The following is a 12,864-nucleotide window of genomic DNA, read 5'->3' as shown; positions in this document are numbered from 1 at the left end:
GCCAGAGTAGCACATCACCTCCCTACTCACAGAATCTGAAATGTAAGGTAGACTCAGGAAACCCACAGGGAAGAATAACCAACTCCCCAGCCTCACCCACTTGCTCAAATGGCCAACATTAACTCCCCATGCCCTGTCATAAGCAGTACTATTCACCATTTATTTGCTCCATGCCCCTTACTTGCCCCAGTCCAGAGGGGCTATCCACAAAACTAATGAGCATTCAGGAAGAACTTGAGCCCCTCTCATACCATTCATCTGTCAGACACTTAAGCACCTTATGGCACTATGGTCAACAATGGCGACTATGTTTCATTTCAACTTCTGGTTGTACCCAAGGGGAAGGGACTGTACACAACTCGAGAATTAAAGACTCTGAGCTACATGCAGGAGGCAGATGGAAACAGCAGCACCATTAAGCTCTCCAGCATTACTAGAGAGAAGGGAGAAAGCACCATAAAACATAAGCTTTCAATCAGCCATCCCAGACCTTGTACAATGGGCTCAGACCCACCAACACTCATGCTTTAAAATCTGCCATCCTGGAGCTGGCATTATGGCACAGCAAGCTAGGCCGATTCCTGCAATGCCAGCATCCCATATCTGAGCACAGGTTCCACCTACTCTGCTTCCATTCCAGTTCCATGTTAATGCATCAGATTGCCCAAGTACTTGTGGCCTCTGTCACCCACAGGGGAGAGACCCAAATTGAGCTTTAGGCTCCTAGCATCAGCCTGGTCCTGTTCCAGCCATTGCAGCCATTGTGTGTGTGTGTGTGTGTGTGTGTGTGTGTGTGTGTGTGTGTGTGTGTGTATGTGTGTGTGAGAGAGAGTGATGTATTATTTTAATTATGTAAAATAAATCTTAAAAAAAAAAAACCTGCTATCCCTACTCAGGATGTTCCCCTGTGGATGGGAGATGCTGCAGGTGGTGGGAGGTGACATGAGTAAAGGAAGATGGAGGCTGACTGTGACTGTGTTATTATGTGGTATATCTATCAAAAGACAGAGTGAAGATGAGGGGAATCTGAGGAAGGGGAAGGGATTTCTCACAGGAGGAGATGTGGTTCCAAGCAGTTACAGACATAAAGCTATGAACATCTGGGAACAATGCTGGTCTGAGGGGAGCCCTGAGCCTGGACTCCATCTGTTGTGTCATACTGAGTTATTTATGCTGAAGACTCAGCAATTGTACATTGTATGAACACCTCCTTCACAATTCTGAAACCTCCAAGCATCCTGATGATTAAGAATTTACCCATCTTCCCCATCCCTATAACCAAAACCAGAAAAAAAGAAGTCCAAAGCCAAAAAAATTTCAGGACTTCACGTGCTGTAACTAAAAACACTCAATAAACAAAGCCAGTCCTTGGGCTCCCTTGGGGAGTAATTGTCTAAGAATGCTTTTTCTTTCAGCTGGTGAAAGAGAGAGAGAGAAAACTGAGGGGAGCAGACGTGCTAAGACTGTGTGGAGTTCATCTTGAAAGCATTAATTTTTCCAAAGACTGATGTGCAGCTTGTATGCAACTTTTCCAAGAGCAAGCGGCAGCAGGCAGCAAGGAAGCTGCTGCGGAGGCCCCTCAGTGCTGGGTCTGCACACAACAGCCACAGGGGTTCACAGGAGGTTGTCATGGCAAGCCCCCAGGGGAAGCTTGGGAATGCTGAAGGCAGGGCCAAGACCCAGCCATGATCTGCCACAGAGAAGAGCTGCACCATGCCTGTGAGGGCCCTGACTATTTGGGGTGAGATAACCATTTCCAAAGTGGGAAGAGAGAAAGCAAAACCAATGTTGTGGTCTTTTTGAGGACCCATTGGCTAGGGCCAAGCTGGCAACCAACCATTCATTATTCCTCATCCATTCTTTAGAATCTGTATCCCAAACTTCACACACAGTAGCCAAACAACAGGAAAAGTTGGCCAGTTTCTGAGTAGGGTAGGGGCTAGAGCAGAGGGTTAAATATTTCCGCTCCTTCTGCTCCTCCCTATTTAGTGATGGGAATTTACGCTGGAGAATGTGTCCTAATCATGCACACTAAAACTATCCTCTGTAGTTCCAACTCCATTCCCATTAGGAAACTGGGAGCCTCTCTCCTCTGCCATTCATTCATATAAGGCAAGAAACAAAACCACTCACTAGGGCAAGGCATTATCTGGCTGATGAACACAGACTTGACAATTAAGTTATGCTGGGAGCTCTGTCAGTCTTACTAGACATGTTCCAATCAATCACTAATATCAGGTCCCATGTGTATCTGACAGCATGCCAGGATGCCCAATGGGAATCAATGTTTCCCACACATCCAAAACTGCACATCTATAATCTATAAAATACGGATCACAATAGACATTTTAAATAAGTTAATAAGTGGAAAGGTATTAGGATAGCATTTGGCATATAGAAATATGAATGTTTATGATTATTACTATGATTATGGTGATGTGGTCAGCCACCACTTCCCACAGTAAGCCCTTTGGACTATGGCATAGGCTCTTGGTATGCCACTTTGCCTTCAACTGGAGTCAATCCTCCAGGAAGCCTGGCCAGGGCAACTTGACCATGCTGAGCATCCCTCTATATGTACCTGTCACTCTCTGCTTGTCTTCAGTATCATACTATATTCCAGCTTTCTATGTTATATAGCTGTCTACCCAACCAGATTCTGCTTATTACAATATCCCTAGTGTCATACATGGAAAAGCCACTCAATAAATATGTGCTGAGCAGACAGGGAATGGATGAATGGCAGATTTCATTTTATTCTAAAAGCATTCCTAGATGCCTACTCTATTTAATACCCTGGCCCATGTCTGGAAATGCATGAAGGAATAGAATACCCAGGTTGCAATGCCTTCGAACAATAACTTAAAGGAAAAAGCATGGAGAGAGCCCTGCTTAACACAGGAGGTGAGTAGAACACCAGAAGTAAGATGTGGTTCTCAGAGGAAAGCATGGGTTTCCCTAGGGTGAGTCTGTCTAACTTGAAGCAAGCAGCAGACATCTTGATTCAGCTTATGTTCCCTGCATGTGAAGAATAAATGCAGCTCTGCACCTCTGAAAAGCAAAAGTAGATTCTTCTTTATAAGAGCGTTTCATTTACTCAAGTATCAATCTAACTCTTTCAAAAGAAATCCTGGTCAATTCTCTCCCTCTGTGCTGTCTTTGCCAGACTGGAAACTTCCAGCACTACAAGTCATGGTTTCAGAATCTTTATATTCCTGCACACTCCCACCTGCCATGGGCACCAAGTGGCTAACATAAGACCTTGACAAAGTACAAGGACACTGCAGAATGCACAAGCAAACCGAAGTCACTCATTTATATCCCTTACTCCCTTCTGCATTCCTCACTATATTTTTTAAATTTTATTTTATTTGCCTGAGGAAAAAGAAACATCAGGAATTAAAGGAGGAGCTGTTACTTCTTTTATGAAGCAGAACTAGATGCATGCTGCATACCAGTCACACCCTCAAATAAAGCTGGCTGTGGAGGGTTGGAGAAGATCTACTTAGCGATAATTTTGCCAGAAGCCTCTGATAGCTCAGGCTAACCAAAAAAAAAAAAAAAAAAAAAAAAAGTGGTGGGGGTGCGGGGAGGGGACATAATTTCTGTTTATAGTAAGAAGAAAAGCTAGAGCAACTTTCCCCTTGGAAATTATATCACAGATATTTGAGGTTATGCATTCCATCCTACTTACCCTAAAAATTGGGGGACAGAAAATATTTCCTCAAAAGCCTTGTCACCTGCAGGAGAGCAATGGGGCTCCCAAACCAATGTAGAGGAGGCACAGGGTCCCAGAGCATGCTGTCTTGTGTAATTGTACCTGTGTGGTGGTTACTGGTCCTGAAGGAAAACTCCAGCAAAGCCCCACTGCCTTCATCCTCCCCATCCTGCAGCACCAACACTAGGACTTGGGTGTCACCATTACTACCATCTGGAAGATCATCTGTGGTAGGACTTATTAAAGATTTCAATGCTAGATACCTGTGAAATTATCTGTCCATGATTTCCATTCCTCTTACATAAAATACATTGTAAAATAGTAAGGCCTGTGGCTAGGAGAATACCTTTTACTATAGGCACTAAAAAGCAAAACACAGGTGGGAATGACCATATAGGATGTGGGTGTGCCATGTGAATATACCTCCATATGTGTGTCAGAGGCACAACAAATTTGCCTGAAGAACATTGGAAATACAACCCTGGAGCTTGCGATGAAAGCATCTGACATGGTTTCCCTGGGAGATTAAATGGATTCGGAACACAGAAGTAAGAAGGGTAACTGGATAGGGACAGCTTAATTTTATCTGATATCCTTGAGACTCAATGCTCTCTTGTGTACATATATAAAAACACATTGCTCATTAACATGGGATAAAGATCTGATTTGAATGACACTTGCCCCCGGGCCATGCATGCTACCCTCATTTCCCTCAATGACAAGTCCACTAGAGTGGGCAGGAGAATGTCACAAGACACATATCTGAAAGTCTGCTAAACCTTTGACAAATATCCCCTAGATACCATAGTAGATACGATGGTGAAAAATGAATGGGACAAGAGCACAGCTGGATGAAACTGCCATACATAAATTGTAGGATTCAAATAATATTTCCTTAGGAAAATACAATGAGTTTGGGGTGAGGTGTGGACCTCTATCACAGCCATAGAGCCTCTCATTAGATTTGTGCTTGATTTTTAAAGTTATTTCCTTAAACAAAAGATCAAAAACAGATTTACAAGATGAGCAGAAAACACAAAACTGAAATAGTGGGCTTACTATTATCATAGATGGTCAAAATCAGGATGTAAAATTATTTCAGCAGATTTGAACACTAGGTCCAAATTAACAAGAGCACATTTTATATATAAGACCTATGCTTTTAAAATAAGAATATGAGGCTGGCATTATAACATAGTGGGTTAGACAACTGTCAGATAACAGCATCCCAGTTCAAGTCGCACTGCTCTACTTCCAATCCAGCTCCCTGCTAAAGCACTTGGGAGAACAGTGGAAGATGGTCCGAATATTTTGATTTAAGCTCCTGCTTCAGTCTGGCCCAGATCCACCACTATGGCCATTTAGGGAGTAAATCAACAGATTAAAGCACTCTCTCATGCTCATGCTCGCGCTTCTCTCTCCCTCTCTCTCTCCCTCTCTTTCTCTTTAACTTTGCCTTTCAAATAAATAAATCTTTAAAAATAAAATATGTACATATTATGTCACTCAACTACCAATTCCTATCTCTTGCATGACACATGCTTTTATACAAATGTACACTGCAGCACTGTTTATAATGGTTTAAAATAAACATAATAAAAAATGCAAAATATGACTATTCATACTGAAAAGACATTATGCAGAAGATTTTCAGGACACGCAGTTACATGAAGAAAAATTACAAAAATATATGTAATGTAAACCTTAGATACACAAACACATATATGCATACAAATTTGTACAAATGCATATTTATCTAGATCAAAGTAAAGGCCTAAGAAGGTCTGAAAGGATTCCTAATAATTGACACCAGGATCTATCTCCAGAAACTAAATTGATACAGGTTCAAAAATGGCTTTGACTTTACCTGTAACATCTAAAGTCAGAATGGATTTGTGTTAAACTTGTATATTTAAGTTCTTTTTTAAGGTAAACTAGGACTTTTAGCTTTATTTAATTCTATTTATTTAATAATCTATTTATATAATTCTAAAATACAGAGGAAGCCACAAATTGTTGAGCTTTCAGTCACCACAATGTTAAGAGACAAAATTATGGAAAGACTGCAAAAAACTAACTCAGAGTACAAAGTACATTAGAAAACCGATAGTCAGACAGCCTGCAGTAACAGGGTCGCCAAGCTGATTGTGCCCAGAGAGCTGCATTATATTCAATTCTTTCAGCACAATTAGGCAGGAACAGTGCCGGTGCAGAAAACAGCTAGAGGGAAGAAATGGCTGAGGGGATTCTGAAAACATAACCCAAGCACTATGACTGAAGGAACTAAGAGCATTTAATGTCAATACAAGAAGACTATAGGGAGACAAATATTAAAATACTAAAAGGGTGGTTTTGCAGATGATGTGGTAAACTTACCACGGGTATTCCCAGAGTCAAACTCAAAGACAAATAATACAAATATTTTTTCTATTTAAATAAAAAGAAACACTCTAAACGACTGAGTGAATGACAATCATGAGCTCCCTGTCATTGGAAATATTCAAGTAAGAAATAGTATGGAAAATTATATGGGTTTAATTTAAAGAAAAAACTAGTAACTTTCAAGATATCTAACGACACTAATATTCTATGCTTCCGTATTTCAGCAGCAGAATCCCTTTGCTTTCTACACCCCTATCTGCTAAAAATCTCACAGATGATACACTCAGCCACCAGGTGGCAGTAGATTCCTTGGGCTCTGGGTCCTACATGTTTGGTGTGGCTAAAGAAATTAGCAGTTTTCTAAATCACCTTTAAAACGAGAAAAGAAAAAACATAGCACAAGCTCCAGAGTACCCCCTTTCATAGAAACATGTGTGTACATTTCACATTCTGATGATTTCATCTCGTAACTCCAAGTCCACTTGTCTTCCTCTTACACATTTCTTTGGTACAGGATCTACAGAGATCTCTTCTGTGCCTCCTCTTTCTGGAGTCAAATTTGCTAATGTGCACACAGCTCTGGATCTCTGGATTTCCACTCCATGCAAGCATTCCCTCTGCTTCCTCTGCAGCTGCAGACCACATCAGCTACTACAGCCGTTCATCCCGTCCAAAGAGAAGACCCATCAGTAGGGTCAAGGAAAATACCCCAGCCACTTCCTGCTTCTAGCTGTCCTGCCCTGCATCCACACAGCTGAAACTACAGAACAAGCAAGCAACAAACAGAATAGCCCCTGACAGCACGAAAGTATGTGATTATCTTTTTCCAAATAGAAGAGAATAATCTTCCCACCCAACTCTTAAATGAAAATCCTTCCTGCTCCAGACACAGCTGTCAGCCTGGGTGCTGCTTAAAATTTAAATACAATCAACAACCCTTGTCCCAGTCCCTAGAAACCTTCAACTGGTAACAATTGTCTTGGTTATAGCTCACTTCAAAAACAAAACAAAAACAAAAAAAGGCACTTGGGAAATATTTCTGAATGCAAATAAAACAAGATTTTAAATTTGAGATTGAATTAGCTTCAATACAATACACCACATAACCCATATCAAGGTCCTACTTAAACATCTTTCTGGTCTCCCTCAGGCTGTTAGAGTTATACTGGTTGCTTCTGTCCTGTCCTAGCAGTAGCCTGGACCTTCCCAGTCATGATCTGCACCTCTCCACGACCCTGCCCAGTCACTGGACTCATCACACATTCCTCAAGGATTTCTTCATGAGCCTGTCTCCTTGTTACACTGTGAAATCCATGAAAGCCTAGGCTCTGCCTGGTGCTTTTATTGCCGGGTCATCCAAACTCAATGGGACATAATTATAAGTATAAACATTATCCACTACCCAAATTTGGGCAGCGATTCCACTGTGGTTGCTTTGCATTCCATAAATGTGTGAGTCTCTTGTGCTAGGTATGGTGCAGGATGAACCAAACCTAGACCCCGTCCTCTAAGAGCATCTAGTTAGATAAAATAGTCAAGGCAAGTACATAGTACCTATGTTACAAAGTATACACAGGAACACCAAAAAGGACAGGTATTAGAGAATGCCTAGAAAGGCACAGAGCTCACCTGGGTAGTTCAAGTACCTGGAGCTAAGGCTATGGGACAGGAAACACGAAGGCTGCCTATCTAGAGGTTCTTAAATTCTATCTCTGATTGAATAATCAGCATGTGCTAGGCTGAGTGCTTTTGCCTTTGTGTTTCTGTCACAATAAAGAAAAGAGGCTCGGAAAACCTGAGAAAATTGCTTAGGATGTCACAGACTCCAAAGGGAAGGGCTAGGAAGCACACCCAGACTAGCCTGGCAATAACATGACCAATGCTGCAGGCCACCACAACTGAAGAGGGATGGCTTTGTCTAGCAGGACACTACTTTAAGCAGGAGTGAGAAGGTCAAAATCAGTGATGGAAAGACTCATCAGACAGCAATAGGGAGAATGGGTTGGAGGCGGTCAGGCTTAAAGCCTGCTGAAAATATCGTAATATGAAACCCTGAAACCTAGAAAGTGGCAACAGAGCTGATTAGAGCAGTTCAGAGTTAAGGAACTTCAGAGGGAGACTGCGGACATTTGAGAAGAATCCCAAGGTGTGTATTTGATCAAAGGGAAAGATGAGGATTTGGTGGCAAATCTGTATGTGTGTATCCTATGGGAAAGAGTGGGAATGGCATTAAATTCTCAGGAGTTCCAAGCCAGGAAGAAGGCTAGTCCCTCTCTTCCTCACCCCCACCTCTCCCTAGGATTGGATTCTCACTCTAGAAGTTCCTCAGCTGTTGCTCTCATTTGGGACAGCTGAGGTTTGGAGACTCACAAAAGCAGAGGACTGATGACTTTATAAGATGTCACACAACTGTGCTCACTGAGGTCTACTGTCCTCTGACTGGCCTCCTGCAGCACAGAGGATGCCTGATCCCAACGCAGCACCAAGAAGTAGAAGAGTGCCAGGCAGGAGGAAGAAGCTAGGAATTCGGACTCCTTCACTGACTCCCTGTCACCCTAAGCCAGAGAATTTTCTCCTATCCATCTCAGTTTCCTCACTTGTAAACCAATGAGCTTGGACCAGAATCAGAAATTGCAAACTGGAGGCAGTAACTCATCCTGCAAATGGACTTTAACAAACACCACAACGGCATTTAACTGCACTACCCATAACATTTAAAAATCAGGCCATTTCACAAAGCATGTATTTGCTACCCCTCTGCAAGCAGGAAGCTCTAGCAACATGAACCCCCACATTCCTATGTGGCATCAGTTAGCTAGAGCTGAATAGCTGCAGCCTGCCTTAGATGAGGGTACCATTCTCTATGAGGCCATGGTCCTCACCACTCCCAATTGCCCCCTGGAAGTCACCACTCATCATCTACACCTGGGCCATTTTGCTCTTTCTACGTGTGGTCTTACTGCTACAGGTACCTGAACTCACAACACTTAAAGAAGGTGATCTGAACTATCTTCATGGAAGACTCTAGGTATGAGACAGAAAACAGAAGCACAGAGGAGCAGCAGAGAATTCCCCACAATGGAGGGGTGGGCTTCACAGAAGAGAAGGGACATGCTGCAGCTGCTGAAGGTTTGTCAACACTGGTATCAGACGTCCACAGTCCCCCAGCCCCCACCAAGGAGGCCCAAGGCCAGATGACATCAGCTTTGGATGGAGGCAGAGAAACCCCATCATGAAGCAATTTGCTTCCCTTGCCACTATCATGTAACAATCAGTTTAGGAACCTGATGAGGAACTTGCTGCTGGGGCAGAGAAATCATTCTGGTTCACCAGCCTCAGCTTGGCAGCTTCAGACCAACTCTCACTGCCCTTGCCTCCCCTGCATTTGCATCTCCTCCTCATACACCTACCTTCTTCTTGGGTCTCCCAGTTGAACTCCTTAGATATTCTCCTCTGAGCTCATTCTAAGACCTGCAGTGCTTCTGGCCTCATCACAGGATATGTATCAGGCTAGTAGGCTCAAGTCAGTCAATTCCTTGACCCATTCAGAGTCAGGGGAAGAAGGGAAGTCTGCACATAAAGCACACTGCAGCAACAAGGTGTATTCATCTGGAGATATCCCAGTACAAGTCCCAAATCAGAGCACAAGCTTTGGATCAGAGCTTGTCCTGACCCAGGCAGCAGCTCAGTTCTCCATTCTGTGTGGCCAATGAGCCCCCTCGTAAAAATGCATAATACTCCCCTCACGCGGCTGGCTTGCTCCTGCGTCTAAGCCTTCTCTCAAGCTCTACCTTAAACCAAAATAGAAAATTTTGGAGACAGAGTCATTGTTAAGGTGAGCTTGAAAATAAAAGTCAATAAAGTCACAAGTCCACAGAAATCTGGAGGCTATTTTGGAATTCAGTATTAGAATTACACTATAGAGAAGATAAGGCCAGGACCTAAAATAGCAGGCACTGAAAAAGGAAAGCATCCCTGCATGACTAGAGGGAAAATTCAAAGTGGCCATGAGGAAGAAAGGGCATGGAAATGGAACAACAACCCAGGAAATTAATCAGACCCAAAATAAAACTAAAGGGAATCAATGCCAAGGTCCATAACAGAAGTTATTTTGCTCAATGTCAGGGAGGCAATGGCATGGAGAATCGGGAAACAAGTCAGTTCCAGCATGACAGGTGCCCTTAAGAGCCAACAAGAGAAAGGTCAGGGTTGAACATGCAGTGAAGGCAGGAACCTAACTGACAAACAAGGTGTAAATAAACCACCAGGACCATATGGCATCTACCTGGGAGTCCCTGAAGGAATTCAAGGGTGAAATTGTGGAGCTCTGATTACAAAACCATGCTCTAGACCTGGCAGAGTGCCCTGATAGCCTCCATTCATAAGAAGAGGTCAGAGAAACTTCACAGGTTCACACCAAAAAGAAGGCCGAATATTTAGGAACAGGACCACTAGTCATGGGAGCAACCATGGCCTATCACAGAAAAGGCAATTCTAGGCAAAGCCTATACAAAAGAGGTTTTGAAGGAGTAAGTAGGAACATGAACTACAGAGAATCTGTAAAAATCATTTACAGAAGTTTCCAAGAAACAATCAGTAAGATACTATAGACTCATTTTTAAATAAATAACCACATGCTTAATGAAAAGACAATTTCAGGCAATTGAAGAACAGAAAAAATATGAAAGAATAAGCTGGAATTTCTTGCAATTAAAATTAAAAGTTTTCTTAAGGCTTCCAGGTTTTTGATAACATCATTCCATTCTACAAGAGGAAGCGAACAGTGAACTCTCCTCTTCTAGGCAAGAAAAAGAAATGCTGATCAAGAGAAATGATAGAGAGGCCTCTTCGGGTTCTAAGAGTTGATGTGAAAGAGGTAGCTGAGTTGCACTATGATGGGATCTATCTCATGACAATTCCCTGGTCTCCTCTTTCCAGATAAGATGAATTTTATTTAAGATTTGCTGCAGGGAGCTTATGATTGCAGGCTCCAGAACCTATTTTAAAAAGCCTTAGAAACAGAAGCAAATCTGTTTGTAGGCAGAAAATGCTTCTGCCTAGACTTTCAGGGAGGCTTTCCATCACTTTTTGTTAAATGTTGGTCAGAGCTACCATGGCCCAGCCCTTCTTTCAATACATGCAATTCCATGTTTAAAAACCCAGGAGAGGCATTCACATAAAAGTCTGATGCTATGTTTCAAGAATGCTAGAGTGAACAAGAAAGTATGATTGGATTTATGTTTTCTTTTAGAATATTTTGTGTGAATGCATCTTTATCTTGTATATATAATAAGAGTTGAGTGGAGAACTGCAAAGATACGTAAGCCCAGCATCCCTCTGTTTTCTCCCCATCTTTAGTTCCTCCCAAATCCATCCCATCCACCTATTCTTCTACTGCCTCTAACATGGGTAACTGACACATGGTAAGAGAGCAAGCAGCATTTTCTCAGCATACATCTCTGCTTATCTAAGTCCATACATTCCTTCAAACTAGGGGGCAACAAAACCTGCCCCACCCCCTGCCAGTCATCCCACAGCTCCACGGAATCTTGAAATGGATTATTCTAGGCTAACGCTCAGCACCTTGTTGAAAAAGGCAGAAACAAAGGAGTTCTAACTTGTGTCAGCTGCTAAGGTTGATTCTCACATAATATAGTGGCTATTGCATAGGCTCAAATACTGGCTTTCTTAATTACTAGCTAAGTGAACTCAAAGCTTGATAGCCTCATTTGTTAAATGGGTATAATAAGGTTTCTCTACTTTAAACGGCAGTTCTAGGGATCAATTGTTGTGGTGCTTATAAACACCTTGAACCAGCACCTAGTGCATGAAAAGTAATCAGTAATTAGTACCTAGTGCTGACAATATCTCCCTAAATGAAGATCTACCCTTTTCTTGGTTTTCCCTTAATCTAAATGAAGTTTTTTTTTTTAAAGGTAACTCTGCCCGCTTTGGCAGCACATATACTTTTTTTAAAAAAATGGAACAATATAGAGAAGATTAGCATGGCCCCTTGCACAAGCATGACACACAAATTCGTGAAGTGTTCCAAAATAAAAAAAAATTTAAAAAAATAAATAAATTTTTAAAAGGTAACTGAAGCTCTCTCTCTGTTCAACAAATCCTTGGCACTCAGCTGTCTACGCTGTTTCTGTATTCTGCTATGTACAACATTTGTTTGGATGTTTCTGTCAATCACTTCACCACTTATGACGATCCTTCTATGTGCAAGTGTCATTTCTGCCTGTTCTTGACCAATGTCTGCATGGACACAGGCACCAACCCTGCAGTTTTACCAGGAGTGGGCCATTAACTCCAACGGGGTCCACAGATGACATCATCTTTGATTAGCCCACCAAGGTAAAGGTTTTGTCAGGACTTATAGAGAACAGCCATCATTGGATGAGAATTCATATTAACCAAACTCACAGGTTGATGTGTAAGCCAGAAGCTATATGCATGGGGTACAAAACATAACTGGCAAGGCTCTAGAGTGCTCAGACCATTATGATCAGCATAGGATGATATACCTGGGAAATCCCAGCCTGCACCAGAAAGTTGTTGAGTGAGCATATTATCCAGGACAGGAGAGTCTGTACAGCAATTCACAGCTCAGTGGCAACAGGTCATGATAGGCTTGTGTATTTACCGCAAGAATAGGGCTAAATCTGTCAGAGAACCAAAGAGCCCCAGTCAGGCCTGAACCACCAGCTTCTGCTTCTTTGTCTTTCAGTTATGAAGAAAAGCTTATGGAAGGCTGACAA

General features: G+C 42.3%; 1 protein-coding gene and 1 non-coding gene across 4 annotated transcripts in view; one reads left to right on the top strand and one right to left on the bottom strand.

Moving 5' to 3' along the window:
- The window catches only part of KALRN (kalirin RhoGEF kinase), a 660,588-nt gene that overhangs the window by 608,407 nt on the left and 39,317 nt on the right, over nucleotides 1-12,864 (bottom strand). The gene's annotated exons all lie outside the window — the stretch shown is intronic.
- Nucleotides 12,056-12,158, top strand: LOC121171423. The gene has a single exon (XR_005886131.1). It is a non-coding gene; the product is annotated as a U6 spliceosomal RNA (small nuclear RNA).

This window comes from Ochotona curzoniae, unplaced genomic scaffold (assembly GCF_017591425.1).
Source record: "Ochotona curzoniae isolate NIBS_2020 unplaced genomic scaffold, NIBS_Ocur_1.0 scaffold_2587, whole genome shotgun sequence".
Taxonomy (NCBI): Eukaryota; Metazoa; Chordata; class Mammalia; order Lagomorpha; family Ochotonidae; genus Ochotona; species Ochotona curzoniae.
This window is presented reverse-complemented; position numbering and strand designations above follow the sequence as displayed.